Source organism: Rhinolophus ferrumequinum, chromosome 27, assembly GCF_004115265.2.
Source record: "Rhinolophus ferrumequinum isolate MPI-CBG mRhiFer1 chromosome 27, mRhiFer1_v1.p, whole genome shotgun sequence".
In the NCBI taxonomy this organism is placed as follows: Eukaryota; Metazoa; Chordata; class Mammalia; order Chiroptera; family Rhinolophidae; genus Rhinolophus; species Rhinolophus ferrumequinum.
The window spans coordinates 8,780,685-8,805,530 of NC_046310.1; the positions used below are offsets into that span (position 1 = coordinate 8,780,685).

At 41.6% G+C, this 24,846-nt stretch overlaps 1 protein-coding gene across 11 annotated transcripts in view; it reads right to left on the bottom strand.

The window, feature by feature from the left end:
- ESRRG (estrogen related receptor gamma) overlaps positions 1–24,846 on the bottom strand; it is a 549,261-nt gene that overhangs the window by 368,384 nt on the left and 156,031 nt on the right. For 7 of the 11 annotated variants that reach the window (XM_033099785.1, XM_033099784.1, XM_033099787.1 and 4 more), the window contains one exon: positions 20,557–20,654. The exons of the other annotated variants lie outside the window; for them this stretch is intronic. The gene's annotated coding sequence lies outside the window, so the exon portion shown is untranslated. The remainder of the gene's footprint in view (positions 1–20,556; positions 20,655–24,846) is intronic. 11 annotated transcript variants of the gene reach the window in all.

Sequence of the window (24,846 nt, forward strand, 5' to 3'; positions counted from 1 at the left end):
TTTGCCTGTAACATCAGTTTCCCCACTCATTAAAAGAGAATAATAATATCCTTATTTTTCTGGAGATCTAACAATTAAATGTGAAAATTAATGTAAAAAGGGGTTAGCAAAGTGACTGGCACACAGGAAATACTCTGAAAATAGTCTCTTTCGTATGTCCCAAAGTACTTGGATTACCCCAAAACTCCTGAGCCCCTCCCTACCACACTGGTGACCCCTCTCAAGACGGCAGAGCCCACAGTTCATGTTAACCATCTTACATCATGCCAGTGCTTGGTACAGAGCCTGGCATTCAGCAAGCACCTGGAAATAAGTGCTTGTTGACTGATTATGTCACCAAATGAATTGGTATACTCTGTCTCCAACAACTCACTCCCTCAACACATAGACAGACTGAGCTATTTCACAAGAATTTCTTTCATGCGAGTGAACAGTTATCAAATTCAATGTCATGAGCAATCATAGCAGTCTGGAGTTCATCTTCACCTCTTTTTAAATATAGTATAGATATAGCAAATTTCCCAAAAATATTTTGCCAGATTTCCTCTGCCTTAATTTTGAAACTTGGGCACACTATGAGAAATATGTAATCCATATGTCTGTGATTGATTTTTACTCAGTTCATCAAAATGCTGTTTTTGTATTAAATGTCAAAATGCCTCTTATATCTTTATGCCTCTTATATCTTTATTTATAAGCCCTTTAAAGTTGTTATTTTAAAATGATGGTAGAACATATTTTGCCAAATTTAAAATCTACAAAGGCAGATTTTGTTCCAAAAATCAGCTTCTGGGAGAGTTAATTTTATTTACACCTGGGAAAATTCCCATTTTCAGAGACAGCCTTACAAAATTTATTTTACATACTCAAAATTCTCTTTTCTTTTGTCTTAAATGTACTAATGAATGTGATCACCTGTGTGTTCACAGAGAGTTTAGAAAATTATTTGGGACCTATCGTTCCTTGGAAAGAACACCTTGCTATATCATTTCATTCTATCTCAACTCTGTACCTTGGTGGTGGGGGGTGGGGGCTAGAGGGGAAAGTAAAATTGCCATTTTTAACCTAATTGTAAGGGTAAAACAAAGTACCAGTTTTCTTTTCTACAGTGCACAGTTCTCTACATAGACACACTGTGTGCTCATCTTACCCTTGACATTCAAACTTCATCAAACCTTTTTCTTCGTCTTCTCCCTTGTCTCTATTATTGTTTAACATTTTCATTGTGAGATTTAAAAAAATAATAACAATCTAAGGGATCTCTCCGTAACTCAAATTTCTGTGAAAAGTTAACTGCAATTTGAATTAGAATAAATATATACCATAAAGCAGAGCATTAGCTAAAAAGCAAAATAATCTATAAAAGTCAATTTATATGCTATATAATGTTCTAATGTTATATAATTTTAAAAGCTCTATGTTTTAAATAAGAAAAATTGAGAGAAAAAAAATCTGAAAACGAGAATAAGGTCAGTGATCTTAGACAAATCAAGCTCTGACTTTATCAGTCTATAACATGAGGTAGTCTACACCAGCCCATCAAAGACATACTATGAATATCAAATAAGTAATATAATATTTCATCAACTACAAATAAGAGTAGTGATAATAAATAGCTGGTAATCGTCATTGTGTATTTTTATTCCACTTTCAAATATAAACTGATGAAATTTGCTTTCTTCTCTAATGATTCCATTTCAGAGCAGAAATATTTACGTCTCACCACTAAAGAAACTATGGGAAGTTAGTTGCCGTGACTCAGAAGATCACAAAGTGAGGTCTTGTGTGTTTATTTGTTCAGGTTCATACTCTTCCTCCTAGAACCAAGGGTTTGCTAACTCCAAGTTCACCTGCTGAGCAGAGGGCAGTTGTCTGTTCCTTGGTAAAGAAATGCCATCCACATGGCACTGATATCTTTATGTTCAATTTGTTAAAATGTTGATCACGCCAGGAATGGCATTTATGGGTTTGAACAGAGGAACACCCTCTTCCCAATACTTTGGCGTGGAGACCAACCATGCAGCTAGAACCCTGGGCTCAGACTGAAAAGATGAGCTCAAATCTGAACACCGACCAGTATAAATCCATTGCTAGGTTAACAGTGTTTTCTAGTAAACAAAGTTTGCTTCCTTAATAACTTATTTAAACAGAGTGCATTCTCTTTATTTTTCTCTTAAAGAATGCAAGGAAAAACACAAATAGGCTATCCCCATAACTGGCCCCTTTCTCCAGAAATCAGACAAGAGCCACTCAGATTGCACACCCAGATTAGCCTTGCATGGGGAAAGAATATCATGTTTCTGTACCACCGCAGAGCTGACCCGGGTGTTAATTTGAATTTTAAGCAGAATCAAGCTTTTGCTCAGGTCCATCCCACCTGCCAGTGTAGAGTAGTATAACAAGATAATTACTTCCTCTTATTTCAAAATGCCAGACACCCAAGGAAGACTTCCATGGAAAATGAAGAGAGCACCTGTATTAAATTTTATTCTAATGAGTCTAAGGCTGAGTATTCCTGGCAACTTGTTATGTTATTCAGGGAAATGGTGGCAGATGCTGCATAAACCCTACAAAAAGGCAGAACCACAGTGTGTGAGAACTTCAGAAATATACTCGGGGGAAAATATGCAGGAAGCAAGATGAAATTGTATATCATTCATTCATGTAGCAGAGCCTCCTTGGTACAAAAAAAAAAAAAATACAAGGTCGAAATCCAAGGTGATTTACAGGAGGAAAGTAGCAATGCTGTGCTTGTGCTATGAAACTATTGTTTATTTAGTCCATCAAAATTCAAAAGATTTTAGGTGTCAAGTCTTCTTTAAAAGGCATGCCCAGAGTTCCGGCTCGACCCCTGCCAGGCATAACTCATCATAAAAGGGAGCATAACTATTTCAGTCTTACAAATTGACTTCATCAAGATAACTATCACCAAAGCTGCACGGAAGACTGAGAGAACAAAGAACTCCGGTTGTGTTATCAGTGTGTGTGTGTAGATGTGTCTGTATGAACAATTGTGTGCCTGCATTTGTCTGACCGGGCAGGGTCTTTCACATTCATTATAAGAATTAGGTTAGAATATTTAATGATGACTGTTTACATTTCAAATTCACCATGAAAGAACAGGACCTTACGGATATGATATCCAATGAGACCTATAGCACTTAGTGGTAGTTTATAGGATTTGGAAAAATACAAATTCCTGAGTTACAGCAGATCCTCAAATAACGTTGTTTTACCTAACATCATTTCATTATAATGTTGATGAGATGCTGTAGGAACATAATTCTTGTTTATATCCACTAGCCAATGGTAAAACTGGTTTAGTTATACTCTGTTTCACTTAAAGTCGCAGAATCGATCCATGATGTTAAGTGGACTTACTGTAAGACAAATGAAATGCAGGGACAGTCCCCAGTTGACTACTTCTATGCAAAGCTATGTCACTTACTACACTGCTGCCTTCCCAAGCTATAGGGTTTCACTACCCACCCATCTGGTAATTGGGCAACTACCCAAAGATCTGCTGTGGAATTTGGAGGAAGACATTAAAGGAAGAAGCCACGCAGGAAGGTCGCGGGTGCAGGTGTCTGCTCAATGCCAACAGGGTGCAGCACCTCGTTGCCTGTGTGTCAAATGCACCTTAGTGTCTAGAGTTATAAAGGCGGGGAAGGCAGCACGACATCGTGAGCAGGGCCTGAGATTCCCAGTCAGACAACAGAAGGAGGTTCCAATTCCAAATCTGACACTTGCTGCATCTGTGACCTTGAGCAGTTTTACCCGGTTTACAGATGTCACTATATTCTGCGGTCTTGTTTGGAAAGCGAATTTAATGATGCAAAGGGAATCCTGCACGGTCCGATTATTCATGACTTTGAATCTAGATATTCAAAAGGTATCACCTAAAAAAGTAATATGTACAAGATTTTTCCCATGTGATCAGAAAGACATCACACAGACCCCAGCCACAGACGTGGGGAAGTAGGCACGCCAGGTCTCAGTCACACTGTGACTTCCTGCGTGTACTTCCCTGAGCTCACTCTGCACTCTGAGTTCCACCAGTGAAGTACGGAAATGCTCGCTGACTCTTAGGGTTTGAAAATGTAAGACAGATCCTGCCACTCCTCTGCCTAAAACTTTCCCAGGGCTTCCTATCTCCTGCCGGGTTAAAGGCAAAATCCTTTCAAAAGGCTGCAAATGCTGCAGACCTGACTGCTGATTCCCTCTGACTTCCCCTAGTCTTCCCTTCCGACTGGCCTGCCTGCTGTTTCTAGAACATTCCGGGAACACTCTGTTCTCCGGGTCATGGCATGTCCCCAGATACTCATGTGGCTGCTCCCTCACTTCCTTCAGGTCTTCACTCAGAGGCCACCTGCTCACTGAGCTTTTCTACCTAACTCATTTAGAATCCAGCCTCTCTCTGCCCCTCTGCTTTCTCTTCATGGCACTTACCTTCTGCTAACCACTTCTGATAACCACTTGCTAATTTATTGTGCTTATTGCCTTAACTCCTTGCCCCAGAATAAAAACTTCAAGAGGGCAGGAGTTTCACCGACATAATTCCCTGCTGTGTCCCTACAGCTGGTCCTGTTACTAGGGATATGGCAATAAATAACAACAGGAAGGACAGATTGTCCAGCAGGGGTCAGATAGCATGTCATCTGTAAATCATTGAGCACAGTGCCTGGCACACGGTAAGAACGGCATAAACGACAGCTTTTACTTCTTGAGGGTATCTGACCCTGGGTAAGATGAGAAGCTTTAGAATTGTGAGTGTGCGTGTGCTGCTTTTGGCCAGTCTACAGTGCAACTGACACCTGGGTTACCCCAGGGTACTGGAAGGCCACAGTTCTATTGTTGGGCCTCCCCATGACTCATCTGTGGGCTTTGGGAACACCAGCTTCTGCATCCATAAACAAATACAATAATATCTACCCCCGGGGGGAAAAGAAGCTAAGGAAAGCTCTCTTTGTCACTTGCTTTGCCAGCTGAGATCAAGTCTCCCCAGTGCGATTTAAAACACTTGATAAGATTAAAAATAGGAAAAAGTATAGCTTCTCATGTCTGATTTTTCCACTTACTAAAGTCATCCTTCAGTGGACACTCACACACCCCACCTCAGCGGGTTTCAGCCATAGCCTCTCTTCTTTGGGTTAAAGTTAAGCAGCAAGGAGCGAAATCACAGTCAGACTTTCCTGGGAATGTCTGAGGATCAGGTTTGCCCACTGGGGGCAAGCCGTGCTTTTCATCCGGGTAGAAAACTACAGGGAGGGACACAGTACTAGTCTCATGTTCATTAACGGGGCAGAACTGCTGCAGCAAGAAGGCGAACCTTTCCATAAGTCATTAACACTGCCTTGATTTTCATACTTCAATCCTATGGTTGCAGGATTTCAACTTTGGTCCCAGAGTCCACAGAAAGATGGGAGCAGAATGCCAGTGAATGGGATTGACTTTGGAGACGGGGCTGGAATACAAGGTGGGCTTCTCACTATTTCCTAATGAGGTACAACTACAAACATGAACATCACCAGTGATCACTCCAGTTTTTGTTTGTTTTTGTTTTGTTTTGTTTCTAACAATCGAGTGCCATGCAGGTACTTGACACCCCGATCTTCCCTGAGCCCCCACTCCCACCCCTTCACGCCTGAAACGCAGTATATTTGGTGTCACTGTTTATTAAAGATAACTAATGCCCTAAGTCTTTATTTACTTCTGTTTATTGCTATTTTAGCAAGAGTCACTGGAGAGCAGCTATGCGTCTGGTCCACTCGGGTTCTTTAATCACTGTTAGTAGGTAAAATCATCTGTGACAACTAATCCAAAAAGTAGATTATATTTATTTTGGCTACAGTGGCTTGCAATTCGTTAAAATCAACAAAGCCTTTTCATTAGCCCCCTGCTGATGTCCTAAAAACAGACATTTCAAGGGTCTCAAAGCAACATGTATGCAGCCGAGCTAATTCTGACAGCTTCTCAGTGCCATTCTTAACACAAAATCTTATTAAACTAACAAACAAGAAACAGAACCCCTCTGCTTTCATACAAAGGCTTAATTAACATGCCTAAACTCCAAAATCAAAATCATAGCCGCAAAGCAAACGTGGAAGCAAAAACAAACAGAGAGACTGGGTTATTAGTTAAGCAAGATTTACCAAAATGGGGATTTTTTTTTTTTTTTAATAGAGTGGGATTAGAAATCAGAACCACAGTGCCTATTTCTAAGCAGTTCTGCATGGGCGTCCTGGCCTTCAAAAGCTGGGATTGTGATTAACTGGACTGTTGCTGGCGACGGCATCTCTACTGAGCAGAGGATCAGGGCCTTATTCCAGGGGTTGCCCGAGATTAGAAACAGTGGTCTCCTGTTTAAGGGCATCTTCCCATCAAAGTCCACGCGTCCTCCCTCTGCTGCCCTCGCTCCTGCAACCCCACTGCTGCATTTTCCAGGAATATTTCTTCTACTTGCTACCATCCGGCTGGCTGTGCACGGCAAACAAGCAGGGCCTCTTTAACGCTGAACTGGATTTTAGGGCTCAGTGTCAGAAATGGGGGCGTTCCAGGAAAGATGCTCACAGCGGTGACTCAGCCATCACGGTGCCACCAGGCAGTGGCCATAATTAATGAACGTATCAAAAGGTCTACTCAAGGAGCAAAGAAGGTAGACAATGATTTATGTTTACCTGAGGGGAAGATTATTTAGCTTTGCAAGAGCTTTCAGAAGGAGTCAGCCCAGAAATATTTAGATACGGGGTGCTACTTCTCCAAGCCTGTAGAGAAATTCAGAAAACGGGCAAGCCGATCCAGAAATGAAAGGTGGGGGACACATGCATAGGCAGCTGTGCTCTGTCCCTCATTTCTCCCTCCTCAGCTCTGATTGCAAAGCTGCCATGATTTGTGTATTTCCACGATTACTCCTGCAGTGGAATTGCTTGTTTACCACCCCAACCCCCAACATAATCCTGAATGCTGTCCAGGATGATTATCAGATGATACTTCATGTAAGTCTCTATCCTATCATGTGGATTTCCACTAGTCGAAAGGGGAAGCCAAAAGCAGCCCTGAAAGTAATGGCTCTCTGGGGTCTTAAATTCATGAGGAAGTGAGCACATCAGGCTGCCACTGAGACAAAAAGGTCCAGTTCATCTCCACGAGGACCTCCGTCCAGCAGCCCCTTCGGCCAGTACATCAGCTTCCTCTGGATCATTCCGTGAGCAAAAGAGCTGTCTGTTAGAGCAGATAATAAAATCCAGCCTAGGAGGAAAATCCACATACAAAGCATGTCTCAAATCAGAGTTTTGTCCACAGGGACAAGTGAGCTCCATCTGATATACAAGTTATCATTTTGGCTCTCCATAATTAAAACTCTCGTTGCCATGGCAGTCCAAAGCATGTTGCAAGTATACAAAAGGCTAAGGCCATAGCTTTTTTTGTTGTGGTGGCTAGAGTTTGCATCCCCAGCTTGGTCTCTTTTAAGGCAGGGCGGAAACGTGACTTGAGCCAAGAGCAGAGCGACACCAAGTGAGGTGAGAAAATCTAAAACTCAATTGTGTACCCAAGATCCGGTTTTCAATTGTTCCCCAGTCTCCAGCCTGCCTTATTCAACAGATAATAAAACTCGGCTGTCTTCCTTATTTACATCCAGCAGCTCTCCCCTGCATACCCCAAAGCTTACACATTTCCTACTCTATCATCTACCACGATCTCGAGGATTATACTCAAGAAGATTTCCAGGTCACCGCAACAGGTCACTTTTCTAAGCCACCTTATCAGGCAATGGGAACCACATGCGGTTCTCCCGCAGAGAGACAAAGCATCCACTTGGTTTTGTAACTTAAACAGGATGGCGGAACAGCCTTTATTCCTGTTGGGATGTGAAACACATTGAGACAGGCAAGGCAGCAGCAATCGCTCTGAGAAGGATTTCAACTTCCTATGTCCTAAGGTTATTCTCAAACAAAAGGGAACACACCGCTGCCCAGTTTTCGGTTTTGGTTGAGTTTCTTTAATTTTCTTTCTTTTTCCTTTTTTTTTTTTTTTAATAGGTTCCCGCTTTTCCTGGTCCGTTCAAAATAAACCTGCTGTTCTATGTTCACGATCTCCTTAGGACAACATAATCTGAGCCAAAAGAAAGAGAAAAAGGCCACGCAAACAAGTCCACACCTGCTCAGACGCCCCTGAGAGCTGGCACGCCTCCACTAGGGAGACGTGGGAATGAAGGGACCAGTGTTTCCCAGCCTCATCGGACCCAAAGAGGTACCTCGGGCAATTGTTAAGATGGAGAGTGCCAGGCTTCTGCACCGGGGACTCTGCTTCAGCAGGTCTGGGCACATCTGGGAAACACCGGAAGCAATGAACTTGGCCAGGTGCTCTGAGGAACATGCCACATGTTCATACCTGACTAAAGACTGAAGTGCGGAGACAAAGCACCTGAGGACACAGAGAATTTGTTCTGTGGCCTGTCCTGCTACACAGCCAGCCACTCCCACACAACCAGCTTCCTTGGCAGGAATCTGGGGCACATCCAGAGCAAAAAGTTTTGCCATGCATGTTCTTGTGGCTCTTACACACCTTGAATCCAGTTATTGGATGGCTTGCTCATATTTATTTGGCAGAGGAGGGGAGGAATTTCTACTGGGCTTTTTAATTTTAATTTTCAATTAAAAATAACAGGAGAGAAACGAGCAATTTAAAACTCAGGAAAATGAACTGGTCATTTTTTGCGGGAAGGGGTTTTGAGAGGGACATTGCACTTGTAGCAGTAGAGACCCAACAAAACAAAAACAAAACAAAATAAAATAAAACCCCAAAAGTATAATGTTTCACTTAATGTTTGGGACAGTAGTTCAGGATGTTGAAAGAAGCATATGATATTTCCCCTGAGGGATCTGAAGGTAGCAGAGTAAGTGACAAAAAAAAAAAAAAGCCTGGGGGAACTGAGGTAGAGAAGGGCTTTCTCTCATCTGGTCAGATGAGTAGCCGGAGAGCTAGGCGGTGGAATGCTGAATGCAACGTGCTGTCACAACGCTAGCTCCCCTACAAGAAGAATAGCCCCAATTACTATATTTCATGGACAGTCTGTCTTCCTGGAATACAACTTGTTGGGTGATGAGTGTCGAGAGAGAAACTCTCAAATAAGCTTTTACTAAAAGACGAGACGTTTAGCTATGGCAACCACGTCTTTTTCATTCCAAAAGCAATCCGAGCCAGAACCCAGTAGTTCTGCCCTCTGATAACTGAGTAAAATCTAATATCATTCCTGAAATTTTATAGACACCCCTTTCTTTCTAAGTACATGAATAGTGTATTTGCAGTCTTCAAAGACTCCATTTTTCTCTTTTGTAGCAAAATGGCAAGAGCCTGTGGGAGAGCGGTGCCCCGGGCAATGTTCCTTTCTGCTTAGAAGCCACCTGCTAATCACCTGCAAGTAGCAACAGACTACAAGGAAGGAAGCCCAGAGAAGGTGCCTCCCTGCCATGAAGGTCAAGGGTTAAGTGGAAACAAAGTGAAAGAGATTTTCTTGGCCTGAGTGGGCTCTGCGAAGTCACCGGTGAGAGTCTCCCCAAGGATGCATTCAAGGGGCTCAGGACCAGCAGTTAAAGATCAGAGGCAACTTGAGTTGGACTTGTGAAGTAAAAAGGAGAGAAATAATACTTCCCGAAAGATAACACACTCTCAGGGCCAGCGATATCTTGGAGAGTTACTTGCTCTGCCTCTAGGCTGAGAGGTTGAGCTTGATGGGTAGGGTATGGATTGAGCCTCCTACCATCTGGCTGCTGTCAGACACATGGCAGCCCTTTCACTGTACGGCAAGGCCAGGGCCACACTGGACGCTGGCACAGTGAGGGGCAGGTACCAGGTGATGGAGAACACCGGCTGCAAACAGGATGTGACCAAATCTAGCTATTGCTCCCTGGGTACTTGAGCCCAAGAGAACTTAGAGGAGACAATGCAAAGGGCATTAAAGGCTTAGAGAACTACAGCTAAGGAGGTTTTAAGGGAAAAGATTTAATCCAGTTCCCATCTTTAATTGAGAAAGAATTCAGGCGTGTGAGGGAGTTTGATGGATGGAGGATGAGTAAGTCTTTTGCAGCCACTGAAAAGCCAAGGTAAAGAAAGGAGCCCAAACTAGTCTAGCTGAAAAGAAGAAAGTCTTGAACTTGAGGTATGGTGCCAAATGGTGGCTGTGTAATCTCTTCCTTCATATTGTCATTAGCTCTAGAATATATTCATCGATCTCATTTGTGCTAAGGGCTCGTCCTACACGAATACTGTAGAATGGCTTTGACTTAAGACTTGATTGGTTCTTCCCTCACCATTTCATCTTTGCCGTGTGTCCCGTGGGATATCTGTTAAGACTGTGGTCACTCCCCTTTCTCCATTTCTCTCTCACCTCTTTCACCCAGTTTCTCCTCTCAGATAACGTCTCCTTCTTTTTTCTGCCCCTTCTCATCTATCCCCCTTCTCCAGTTTGGTAACAAGGGAAAAGGAAAAAGGAGCCTCTCTCAGTCCTACTTCTCCGTACTTACAACCATTTGAAGTTCATGGCACTCGTCTCCCTCACCCTTTTGGTATCAAGGCCACCATGGCCCAACTGCAACATTTCCTCTGCTTCCTGTCTAAGTCTCCATGTTCCTGGACACTTTTGTGGACATTGCCACACACGGGATGATTCTTCAATCTCCCCTTCCTCCCCTGCTTGAACCCACCAGCCTCTGCACGACTGGCCATCCCCCAGGTTACTACATGACATGATAGATTACACGTCTCAGGATTTGAAACACTCGTCTCCTGTGGAAACAACCTAAATATCCATCAGTGAATAAAGGGAAAAACAAAACGTGGCAAATACAATGGAATCTCATTCAGCTTTAGAAAGGAGAACGATTCTAAGACATGCCACAACATGAATGGAACATTACACTGAGTGAAATAAGCCAGACGATGTAATACGATTCCATGCACGTGAGGTACCTACACTAGTGAAACGCACAGGGTCCGAAAGTAGAATAGCAGATGTTAGGGGCTAGTGCGCGAGGGCAATGGGAAATTATTGTTTAATAGACACAGAGGTTCAGTTTGAGATGATGAAATGTTCTAGAGATGGCGGGTGGTGATGACGGCTGCACAACAATGTGAATGTGCTTAATGCCACTGAAAAGTCCATTTAGAAATGGTTCAAATAATGGGGGAAAAAACCCAACCGCTGGTCTCCAAATGCTGCATATGAACGTTCAAGTCCCACTTGAATCAAGCCTGCTTGTAGTGAGTTTCGGAAGAAGCACGTCAGTCTCTATCAACAACTGGGGGTGAAAATTTGTCACTTAAATTTATGTTCCTTCCTTCCTTCCTTCTCTCAAGAGATATTCATTGGGCAACTATTGGGTGAGGGGTAGAGTGCCAGAAGATGAAACTGAAGGGAAATCACAATCGAAAAGTCGGGAAGTAACTCTACGTCTCACACAAGTTAAGAAACAGGAGACAAATGCGTGGAAGGATATACTGAGGCCCTTACCTAATGTATCGGAGAGGAGAAAGGGAGGCTCGTTGGAGGAAACGATTTTAAGTGGAGACCTAAAATTTGAATAGGAGTTAGGTAAAGAATGGAATATTCCAGACCAAGAGAGCTGTAGGTGTCAGTGGGAAGGAATGTAAGGCTTAGAGGATGGAGATTAGCTTGGCTGGAGTTTAGAGAGAGAACAGAACCATGAGATGAGGCCAGAAAGGCTGACAGCGAGTAACCGTGAAAGGCCTGGGAGACGACACGGAGCATTTTAGATTTTTTTTTTTGTCTTTTTCCCTAAACACCAAATGAGAATATTGAACCAGATCTCCTGGGCCCCTTCCTGGCTTACGATGCTATTCAGCTGTGAAGATGCTAAGTCTGAGATCGATTTCTAAGCACAAAGTCTTGCCTGTTATGTCATCCCCCTCCCGGTGTCCTCACAGAAACTGTGCCTCCTTCCTCCCACCCCACAACACCCCTCAACACCTTCCCGTCCCACATACCATGTCATTATTACCTCACTCGCATTATTAGGCACTGCACGGTTTCATTGGGCATCTTTTCTCACCGCCGTCCCCACTTCAGAGACATTCTGCCAAGCTGATTATGTAATCTTCCTCTCTGACTCACATCCCCTGAAGAACCTTTCTCTGACTCACTTCTCCCTTTTCATAAGCACCTTCCTTTTTCTCCTGCGTCTTTAATCTCTCTTCACCCCTCTTTCTCTCTGCTTCAGATAGTCTTGGATCTCTTCTGCACCCACATTGCTCTGTGGTCATCCAGTTTGAAGGAAGCTGTGACGTTGGCTCATTGTCAGTTCATTCTGTGGAACTCCACCTTGGCTCTCCACCTTTAATCATCACCTGTGCATTCATGGGTTCACTTCCTTCAGGGGTTTATGTCCTCTCCTCAAGCTCCTGACCCCTTGTTTTCATGAAATGAACTTACATTCTATTTATTCTTCAGGTGGGCCCCTCACCCCTCATCTGTCCTTGTCTTTGCTGTCTAGGGGTCTGTTTCTACAGATGTGTTGGTCTTCCAGCCTTTTTTAGGGAGGATGGGACTTCACCATGTTAAAGACCTAAGAACTGCCAAGACATGTAAGTCATGATTTTTGTCTTCCCAGAAATTTATTCCTAGTTAGGAATATGCAGGATTATATTACTATAATACTTTGTTGTTTTAGGATGTCTACAATAGCACCAGTGCACATTTCAACACACAGGTTTCTCCTACCTGAAGAGGTCAGGAAAGACTGCAGAAAGGAGAAGTTAGGCTGAGCCTTGAAGGATGAGTGGGATTCCAGCAGGCCTGACAGAGAGTCACGGAGGGGGTCTCAAATAGAAGGAACAGCAAGTTTGAAGCATGTAGGCGGAACACACACCATCTATGTTGGTTATGATTTTTTTTTTTGAGATGTAATTGACATGCAACATTATACAGTTGACCCTTGAACACCATGGGGGTTAGGACTATTGACCCCCGCAAAATCAAAAATCCACATATAAATTTTGACGCCCTCAAAACTTAACTAAGTACTAATAACCTCCTGTTGACCAGAAGCCTTACCAATAACATAAACAGCCGATTAACACATATTTGGTATGTTGTATGTATTATACACTGTATTCTTCATAGAGAAAGCTAGAGAAAACAAAATGTTAAGAAAATCATAAGAAAGAAAAATTACAATTACATACTGTAGGTATTTATTGATCCCGTGAAGTTACATGGTCTGTTTTAGGCAGTTCAAATTGTTGATCGAAAAAAATCCACGTAGAAGTAGACCCACACAGTTCCAACTTGTGTTGTTCAAGGGCCAACAGTATTAGGTGCAGGCATACAACATAGAGATTTGGTGTTTGTATCTATTGTGCAATGGGGTTGTGCTCTATCTAGTCAGGAGCAGAACAACACAACAACGTAATAGATGAGAAGTGTGATGGGATGACGCTGTAGAGAGTTAAGCGCTATGTTGGTCAGGAAATACCTCATTATAGCCGATGGGATATTATTCTGGAGGGGCCGGCGGTGAGGCCTGAAAGTCGAGAGGGTGAAGGGCAAGTTCAGTGAGGAGGCCCCTGTCACCAGCTGGTCCGAACGGAACAGGAGGAAGGCTCATGGATATTAGAGACGATGGTCACGCTCTCCCTACTCTGCAAACGAGGACCCCGTCCCCTTTGTCCCATCCCTAATCCTTTGGGGTGGGGAGGAGGTGTTTCTGATCCTCTTTGATTGATTGTTTAGCTTATTTTATTTAATCCCACTCTCAGAGGTGGTTTTTCTTCCCTTACAATTTCTTTTCCTGACCATAAAAGTAATACCTAGTCGTTGTTAACACTTTGAAAAATTCAGGAAAATAGTTTTCCCCTCCTATTACAAATGCTTTCCATTGACCTGCATGGCCTCTCTTTTCCTGCTCTATAAAAAGTACTGACTTTTCAGTTTTCAAGTCTCTTTATTATTCCATTTCCCTCAGCTGGAAACCCTCTGTCCCCCTGCCACCCCTGCTTTAAAGGTTCGGTTCAGACATCAACCCCTCGGGAAGCCCAGCCACGCCCCTCTCTCCTTCCATCCAGCCAATGGAATGCCCTCCTGGGGATCACATGGCACTAGGGCTATTCACTCCGAGCCCTCACCCACTGACATGGGAAGACCTGCTCCCTGCAGCCGTCTTCCCAACTAGTCTACGAGCTATGGGGATCAAGGATCATGTTGAAAAATATGCAAAAAATGTAAAATAAACTAAATATTGTTTTTCTTTCTTTTGAGAGAGAAAGATCTGATCTAAGCAACCCAGGAAAATGTGAAGCCACAAAAAAATCAAACTAAACATGTTTGACTACGTCTCTTTGTTCAAAGATAATCCAAAGGAAAACGCAAAGGTGAAATAAAATAGGGAAAGATTTCTGTAACCCATTTCAGAGAAAAGGGGTTTATGTCCTTAGTGTTCAGGATAACAAATAGGGAAACAGATGATGATTTCAACAGAAAAAAATTGGAAAGAGAATATGAAAACATAAAATCACTAAAAATACAAATGTCCCATAAAAATTAAGATGATCAGCTTCATCCATAATTTTTTACATGCAAATTAAAAATAACTATATGATACCATTTCCCAATAATAATGTAACATTTGAAAGTCTGATATAACCATGGCTAACTAGTAGGAAAGGGGTACCCATAATACACTATTCGTAGAAGTGTTAATTTACACAATTTTTTAACCATCCACTGAGTTTCTTATAAAACTGAAAATGTAGATACATTTGGTTCAGCCATCCCACTCTAGATATCTATCCTACAGATATAAAAGCACAAGAATAAAAAAAAATTTACACAGCAGTATTGGAAATAGCAAAACAAACAAACAAACAAACAAACAAAGTCAAGTAAAAGGCAAAATGTGCATCAATCAATAAGAGGACGGTCAACTACGTTATGCTATGTTCATTTTAGAGGGTAATAAATATGTACTCACCTGAAAAGATGTTTATATGTTTAACAAGTAAATTGCAGACCTATGTGTGGCATGGTCGCAGTTTTTTAGTTGAAGACAACACTAGTTAGACAGCTCTCTCTATACAGTGGAATATGCAGAAAGAACTATTAATAAACTGTAAATAGGAACTACTTCTGGGTGTGCGTGGCAAGATTAGTTATGCTGCATGTACCAATCTTCTGGTGATTTTTTGTTTTCCCTCCCCAAAAGTATTTTCTAACTTTGCCATATATATCTTGATCCTCATCAAATAGCATCAATTACGGTAGAAGCTCCGCCAATGATGGTGAAAGGGAAGTCCTTTCCAGACCATCATGAACTCTTAGAAATCTGCCAGTTTCATCCGTCTGCAAACCTAGCGGGACCACACATCACTGTTTGCTGATAACATCTGTTTCCCGACCTAATTATTAATAGCACCCTCTTTCACACACAAATGGGATTCAATATGGAGGATAAACTGCATGGTCGCCATTATGAGAACTCGCTGAGGTCCTCGGCATTGTTCATTAGTGACAACTTCTCCAAACTTTGCTTCCTCTTCTTCATGACACTGTTCTTTATGCCTCTCTAATCTTTCTCTTTCCTTGCTACCTGCTCATTCACTGACTCTTTTGTTTTTTCTTCCTAATGCTTAATTTTTTTTGAAGCTCTTCTTTCGATGCTTGATCCCTGTGATGATCAACTTTTGCTCACGATGACAGGCAGGGGGTGTTCTAACGTTGGTCCTGCATCCCTTCCACAGGCTGATTTGCGATGGGAGCCTCACCACTAGATGCCCCACACCTCAAATCCCAGTCGTCTACAACTGGCAGAGTCCCTTCTCCCTCCTAAATAATACTGGTATTCATCCCTTTCTCAGACACTCAAGGTGGGGGGTTATTGCTGGTTTTCTCCACTAAGGGGCAGCACAGCAGAGTGAACTCCAAGCTGGAACAGGCTGCGTTCAAATCACAGCTTCTCTCCTTGGCCAACCTTCGTAACTTCTCCCTACCTCAACTTCCCCATCTTCAAAATGGGATAATAGCAACGACTTGATGGGGCCCTTTCCGTGATTAGGTGATTTATTATATTGAAAGCCCTTAAAATGTGTGGGATACACAGAAAGCAGCAGAGAAGTGTAAGCTATGATTCTATTTTCCAAATTTTCTGTAGGGCACATATATAATACGGACAATAAAAGAAGTATCAAAACAGTCAATGGCTCCCAATGATTTCTAAATCCACTATAAACCATTTGGCTAACTGCAGGCCATGCTTGCCATTGAAACCTTTCTCTGTATAGAACCCCATCTGGTGACACTTCTCCACTCCGGCTCTTCAGTTCTTTAGCACCCATTCCCTACCCCAGCCCCTGGTAAATATTAATAATTGTCTCTCAAATGAAAAACACAGTCCCGGTGTTTAGTATTTCCAGTTTCTGTAGTTTAAGTACTTCTACCATGGCTCGTTTCAAGCTGCCAATGTGACGTTACGGTACATGGAGGTGGGAAGGCAGGTGCTACTATGTAGGATTCCCACCATCATATTCAACAGACGGACTTCAAAAGCATTGCGAGGCAGTTTATGGGGGGCAATAATGAGGAAATTATACATTTCACACATTAATTGCTTTCTAAAGTATAATTGATTTACTGTACGTTTATGTCATTTAATTTGTAATAATATTTCACAAAAGCTGGCTCACGAGAGCCCTAGAAATGTAGCAGTTGGCCCTGTTGGCAGGAGCAGGCTCCAACACACCACTGAGCCCCCCCCTGTGACCCGGCTGTCCCTTCTCCTGAGCTGGGCCCCCTGTACCTCCGTCCGTGACTCCTGGCCTAACAAGATGGCAGCATCCCACAAAGCAGTTCTGAGGAATACGGTACATGTAGCACCTCTGTCTGCGTATTTTGTTGTCCTTCTCACGGATGATTTTGTATGTCATCTTTTCTCCCACTTCCAATTTACATCATATTTGTTTCACACCCGTGATTATCAACTGAGGAAAAGGAGGGGGCAGAACACTGGAGAACCTGGGAGCCTTTGCAAGCCTCATCTTCTCTCAGCCATTTGATGCTGATGTTTCACGTCCAATGTCCGCCACACTTAGGTTAGAAAATTGCTCGTTTATACATTACAAATCTTAGCACCATGAGTGGCTGGCACATAGCAAGCACTCACGAATTGCTTGCAAATTGAAGAGATCAGATATTCTAGCAGAAAAACTAAAATTCTATTAACTAATTCCGTCATGAGCTAAAAATGCGGATTCCTTGTCAAGGTAGGTGTTTGGTTTCTTATAGCTACGTCCAAGTAACAACAATGTAGTCCTGGTAGTTGTACTGAGACAGAACAGCGAGAAAACAGGCTAATGAGTCAAGGTGTTCTTTCTTATAAAGTAAATGAAATCAATGCCTTCCACTGGAGACCTAACGTACAAGCTCATTACCACTAAGAGAATAAAGTGGTTGATGCCTTTTATTAATGTGAAAATGACTGTTGAGAAATTTCTGCTGTCATGTTCTTGGAGAACTTGGGGACGCGTGTACGCGCGCGCGCGCGCACACACACACACACACACACACAGACACACACACACACGGCCTGATCATACACTTACTGCAAAACATTTGTCAACTCCAAATGTGATAATTATGAATGAACTTCAACTAGATAGTATTTAGAGATCAAATTGTTTTACTCCAACTTAGTTTGAAATAGCATCATAATTAATTTGTCTCTCATGGATCGCAATAAAAAACAGCAAGAAAAAGCTAGTGGCCTGCACTTCTCAGGGACATTATGGCTTACACTAAAAGAGCCAAAAATAAGCAGCAGTGCTAAAGCATAAAACCTACATGTCAGAACCAGAATTGTCACACCACACCCTTTCTGAAATCGGAAGAGGGAATTCCGATGGTCATTTGTTCAAATTCATTTGCATTCCCTGGGCACACACCAGTGGCCGAAGTTTCCCAAGAAACATTCACAAGCCATCTTGAAACAGCCACCTTGCAGATAAAACACACTTGCAAACTCAAGGGCTGGATGAGAGGATTTTTTTTTGTTTAATTGGTACTTATATTTGCCCCAAGAAGCATTTTTTTCAGGCAGTCTGTTTAGTGAAGGGAAAAAAACCCTCAAAATTCTGGCCTCACTTAGGCAGCAATAAGCTATCTGCTAATTCTTAGTCATAAAGAAATAGCATTGACAAAGGCATTAATGATGGAAACAATAAAAATAGGAAGGGCAGAAAAAAGATTGCTAAGATATTCTGTCTCGGTTTGCAAAAACAGGTATTAAAATACCAAAGATGCAAAAATAAACTTGAACAGTTATTTTTTTTAAAGGGATGGGGGCAAGGCTCCCAGACTTCATAAGATGAGCGTCTTAACGGTTTCATTGATTAGTTGATAAGTTCTCTGGTGAATGACCAGTCCATTAGTCAGAAAGGTTTGAATTAGTTACTAAAGCTCTGCCTCCCGTGAATAAAATGCGGGGAGTGTCCTCTCTCCCAACCTCTGTGACAGATGATATCTGTTTCCTCTGTGAGTTTGAATTTAAGAGCCACTGAAGCTCAGCAACAGTATATTCTGGCTCAAATGAGCTGAAAATTGCATTCAATTTGAATTTCAAAAATGGAGGGGAGGAAGGAGGGGAAAAAAAAAAAAAAAAACCTCAGTACCCATCAAGCCTCCATACTTTTCAATGACTTCCTGCTACTTAACTGCATTTTGCTAAGCTAGGGACCTGAAACCAGGATGTGCCATAGGGTGAAAGAGCATCTCTGGATTCCTGCCCAGTCTGAGTTTAAAAAAAAACTTTTAATAGTCAGGATCAAAGCAAACCTCACTTTTACGCACATGCATAATGCAGAATGCGACCCACCAAAGAACTAGATTTATCTTCTCCAAACTCAAATTGGCCTGCTTTTTTTTTTTTCCTTATGTACTTTGGAGGTGATAAAGGTGAAAGTGTTTTCCCTGAGAAACTCTAGAAAAACAAATGCTTTCCTAAATTAAAATTAATTCCTCTTTAGCTCACTTAAGACCCTCTTTCTTTGCGGCTTGATTTCCCCCCCTCCACGTTACAAAGCAGATGTGTTCTTAAAAAGTTGAGTGAGTGGACATTGATTTTCCAAATCAAATCATATTTTAAGTGCACCAAGAGAGTTGGTTATTTAAAGGAATCTTGTGATAAATTATTTTATAAAGCCCAGCTATTTTTAGAGTGCAAATGATGGTCCCTTTATGCAATGGCTTAGTAAGCACGAATTGAAAGCGCATCCAGTTTTCTTAAAGCAAGGCACGCCTGCAGTTTTTAAGACGCACAGATCAAAGTATCACCAATAAATAAAAGTCAGCTGATGTTACACAAAACAACAGATGATATCCCAGAATCATGTAATTGATTTGGGGCCAGGACCCTATTATATGATAGTTTGAACTGAAGTTGTGGAGAGAATACCACACTCATTTCAATCCTCGTCACACGTGGAAACATATTCTCCCACTGCCTAAATTATTCTCAGTTTGCAAGTAAAGCAACTTGGGTGTCATGAAAAAGGTAATTCAACTTCGAAAGTGCCATTTTCCACATGGAAACAGGAAATCTGCTGAACACAGTTCAGAAATTCTGACTTACTCCACAGGGCTCAGTACCAAGAAGGATGGAGTGGCGTCACAGGCAGGAAGTGTGGACGGACGGACTTCCTGCAAACCTGCTGGGTGCAGGCACGACAGCAGGTCCTGGGGGTAATGGATGAATTACTGATACTGCCTCGCAAGAGCTAACCATTCAGGGGGGTCGTTTGCCCCCTTTCCTGAGTTGTGAACCGGTTTGAGAGTCAGATAGGAGCAGAGCCCTTCTCCACCCCACCCTCTGGCCTTTTGTGACAGTCAACACCATAGGATTCATGGATCCAACGAGTGAAGGACCAACTGAGTAATTGATGGTAGCCCAGAAAACTGGGGATGACAAGATTTTTGTCATTCAAAATTAAAGTTAAGGAGACTTAACATCTGGATATACTTGGGAAGAACTCGGTATTCAATTGGTAACTGACAGTATCCCAAGAACTTTTTGAAGTTCACAGAAGGCAGACTTAGGAAGAGAAGGCTTCCTAGTTAAGCACAGGGCAAAACACAGAGAAAAATACTACCTGACTTCTTGTGCATCGCCAAAAGACCAGAATTCAGAAATGGTTTGACTGTGACAAACATGGCGTGATGGTCAATATAGTGAATCAGTAGAAATAAGGGCAAACCCTTTCCAAAGGAACCCCGGGATCACCGCAACTCACACCCAGGAAAGTCCAATTTGTCAAGCTAGCCAATACAATAAAACACGTTAAAGGCATAAAAAAATAATGTTTCACACTTTAAAACACAAAATGAGGGAAACACGGCACCTCTTCATGTATGTCGCTAATGAAATACTTTGCAGGACCACAGTGATCATCAGTGATGTCAAGAGGCCACTTAACCCTCCGACGTGTATCACGTGGCCTTATGTTATGTCGGCTTTAAATGAACATTAATGTCTCCTAATCTTGTAGGAAACAGCTTACCTTTCAAATTGCAACAACGTTAGCGTAGGATTGTTTTCTTTACATCTTCATAATTTAATACTGTTTTGTTTCATTGATGAACCAGTAAACTGTCAGCTCTATTCATTTACGTGACGTGAGCAAGGATCCAACCCAAAAGGGAAAAAAAACAAAAAAGTGAGGTCAATTTCCTTGGCCACTGCATTGAATAAAATGTCCCAGGCAATAGAATTAAACACACATTAATAGCTGTAACAGTAAAGTCTGCCTTTAGTCAAATCTTTAGTTTTCCTCTCTCTCTCTCTCTCTATATATATACACACACACACACACACACACTCCGGGCTATATCAACTTAAACTAAGGCACATCCCTCATCTCTTATTTTAAGTTTTCTTCCTTCTTAGCTTTGTCCGATTTATTAATCTTTTACTCCTGTCTTATTTATAGTGATGCTCTGGTTAAGATTTCAAAGCACTTTCCATTATAACACCCATTTATAACTTTCAGGAAAAAAAAATTCTACCGCAGGGACCAAAGGACTTTCTACGTATTTCACATTGGTCTCAAAATATAAGAATTTCTCCTCATAGGAGGGCTTTGTTTCTTATTTCTCTGATCCTCAGAAAAGCTAAGAGGGCGCCAACATAGAAGCACGGGTTTCCTGATTGGAAAAGCTTGAAGCTTCTGTTTTAGATGACTCCACAGAGGGTTTTAACCAAACATGCTCTTCAAACGGCTGTTTTAGGTAGAATGTCTATCGGAGGAAGAGATTAGGCTGAATCTCATGAAACTGCCGATAGTCTACCAATCCTGACTTACAAAAAAGGCAATTCCATATGATTTAACGCAATACTCCTACCTTTTCCCTCATATGAGAGAAAACTCTTCAGAGCAAGTAAGTGACCCCTCAGATATCCAGGGGATTCTGTGCTGGACTTGCAGCCAGAAAAAAGGAGAAGGAGGGGAAGGCAAGGTTACTACCCGTGGACAACTGAAAGGCCCCTAACGATTTGTGTGGTGCACACTCCGGGGCTGTTTATTCAGTAAAAAAAAGACGTGGGAATACTCAGCAGTCAGGTGGCACCAGGCCGCTTTCTTTCACTCCCCTTGAGGCATGAACGTGGTGACTGTAGACTTTGGGGAAGTGAACACCTCAAAGAGATGCCTGTATCGTGATCAGAGGACTCACAGAGCTCTAAACTGTATCCACTAAAGACACCCTTCAAACCCACAGCTTTCCCCCTTTTCTTTAAAGAAGAAAGTTAAAAGTAAGAGGCTTGACAATTAAACAAGATGGCGGTTTCAATTTCAACTTCACCTTAACACTCCAAGACTACAAAAAAGCAACTGGAATCAAACAAACTTTGATCATTCGCTTTCATGCTAATGAGAAAGTATTTGAGTACTAGAAAACAAAGATTTAAATAAATTCTTTAATTTCAAAATAAATCCTTGCATACAGTGAGAGCTGAAAATCAAGTAAGCCTAGAGACCAAGAAGACTTACAGGGTAGATTGGAATTTCAGAGGGTCTAGAACCAAGAAAGAAAGGCACTTTATAAATTTTTGGATATTAACCCCTTGTAGGATGGAAATAACCGGAATGCCCCTCAATAGATAACTGAATAAAGAAATTATGGTGCATTTATACAATGGAATATTACTCCGCCATACAAAAAGAATGGAATCTTACCATCTGTGACAACATGGATGAACCTAGAGGATGTTATGCTAAGTGAAATAAATCAGACTAAGAAAGATAAATACCATATAATCTCACTGATATGTGGAATCTGAAGAACAGAATAAACTAACAAAGCAGAAACAGACTCAGAAATACAGAGAACAAACTCATGGTTGCTAGATGGGATGGGTGAGAAAGGTGAAGGGATTAAGAAGTACAAATTGGTAGTCACAAGATAGTCACAGGGATTTAAAATTATGGGGAATATTATCAATAATGTTATAAAAACGAATATGTACGGTGTCAGATGGGTATTAGACTTATTAGAGGGATCACTTCATAAATTATACAAATGCCTAACCACTGCTCTGTACACCTGAAACTAATATAAAATAATATTGAATGCCAACTATAATTATGTGTTGTAAAGGGAATATAGTCAATGGTATTATAACAGCTATGTACGGTGTCAGGTGGGTAGTAGACTAGTTGGGATTATCACTTTGTGAGGGGTGTAAATGTCCAATGATTATGTTGTTTTGTACACCTGAAACTAATAATAAAAAATAAAATAAATAAAAAAAAGAAAGGTGCTTTGCAAAAATAAATAAATAAATAAATAAAAATAGAAGAATGCTTCCAGTGTATTCATGAGTGAGAAAGAACCCAAGATCACTTGAAAGTGAGAATCCAACCGTATTTATTTTCTAGGACTGTGAATGCAGGAGGTCTGTTAAAAAGCTGTAATTTGTATAACTATAAAGAAACATTAGGAGATAACCTGCTAGCTGACACTACAGGGTGAGAAGCCTGAGGGGAACTAATTCGCTACCTCCTTTTTCAAGAAAGCTTAGGACTCAAGAAGTACAAAAGAAGGATGTGAAGGAACAAAAACCCGTCAGGTGTTAATTTTGTCAGATAAGTTGCGGCCCATGTGACAGTGTGATATCACCAATGGTCATGATTGATATGGCTATGACTTCGGGTTAACATTTAAAATATATCCCTTGTAAAAGCCCATCTCTGAAATCAATGAACATTCAAAATAATGTGCATATTGGAACAGCTGTTTTTGGAATGAGTTCTCCTTTGGATCTCACACATAAAATTGATCTCTGAGCAGAGGCATCCAACTCAGAATCATTTTAGGTGTGATCTCCCATGCTTGCAGGGGCAGCCCAGGTCTGCCGGTAATGGGTCCTGCCCTCTGAGTCTGGGAGAGGAAGAATTACGCACCAAGTCATTAAACTCCCTTTCAGTCATGCCTCAGACCTTCAGGAGTTGCTGCAAGAGAGAAAAGATGGATGCCCAATGCTTCTATAATTCCTCATGGAAGAATGTGGAGGGTTCTGAGCCCAAAGGTATGTTTGTGTGGGTCTAAATAGGTGTCATTATTGGAAGATTTTTCCCCCCTAGTATTTCAATAAAGGCAATCAGAAAAGATTATCCTGGGCAGGCATGGGATATACAAACGAGCTACTGGTTACAGGGAAGATTTGGAGCAAAGATCACTTCAGCACCCTCAAGCACCCCCCCAAACTTTTTCTAATAGAGAAAAATGGAAGAATATAATCAATATAATGCTTAAAAGTGTTCCTTGACAAGAAGAGTGGGTCAGAAACTGTGATACACTTTTGAGAATGACAATGATACATTAGTAACCCCTTATTTGCAAGGGCTATTTTCAAGACCCACACTGGATGCTTGAAACTATGGACAGTATTAGACCCTATATATGCATTTTCCTATGCATGATAAAGTTTCCTATCTATGATAAAGTTTAATTATAAATTAGGCACAGTAAGAGATTAACAATAACTGCTAATAAAATAGAACAACTGTAATAAAAGTCATGTGAATGTGGTCTCTCTCTCTCAAAATATCTTACTGCACTGTATTCACCCTTCCTCTTCTTGTGATGGTATGAGATGACAACTTGCCAAGATGGAATGAGGTGGAGATGCTAGACAAAGGGATGCTTCATATCCCGGGCAGGTTGGAACAAGACAACTTGAGATTTCGTCATGCTATTCAGCATGGCGCACAATTTAAAACTTATGAATTGTTTAGCTCTGGAATTTTCCATTTCATATTTTCAGACCATGGTTGATTGTGGGTAACTGAAACTTCAGAAAGTGAAACCACGGATAAGGGGAGACTACTCTACATCAATTTAGATACAGCTTTCTCAGTGATGGATACAACGTGCGGCTTTCTCCCAGTTAAACTGAGCTCAGACAGAGAATTCCAGATTTACACCTCTCAATACTTGCCACTCTATAGTTAGTCTTCCCCAATTCAGTAATATTGGCTACTTTCTGATGCAGTTTCTGAAGGAGAAAGCTTTTCTGTAAGTGAGGAGAGACTATTTTTTAAACAGGTGATTTCTTCCTGAAGTCAGTGAAATCTAGTCTAACACAGCGCCAATCATCTTCCTTCCACTTCAACCCCGGAAACGTGGAAAGCCAAGATGGAAAAGGAAAGGGGATGTGTAGCAGTAGAGAAGAAATAAGTAAAAAACTAAGAGAAAGGAAAAAGAATGGAAAGAAAGAGGAAGATTAACAATGAGGAAACCACAGTCGACTCACACAAACTCAGAATAGCACGAACGCACACAGAATCAAA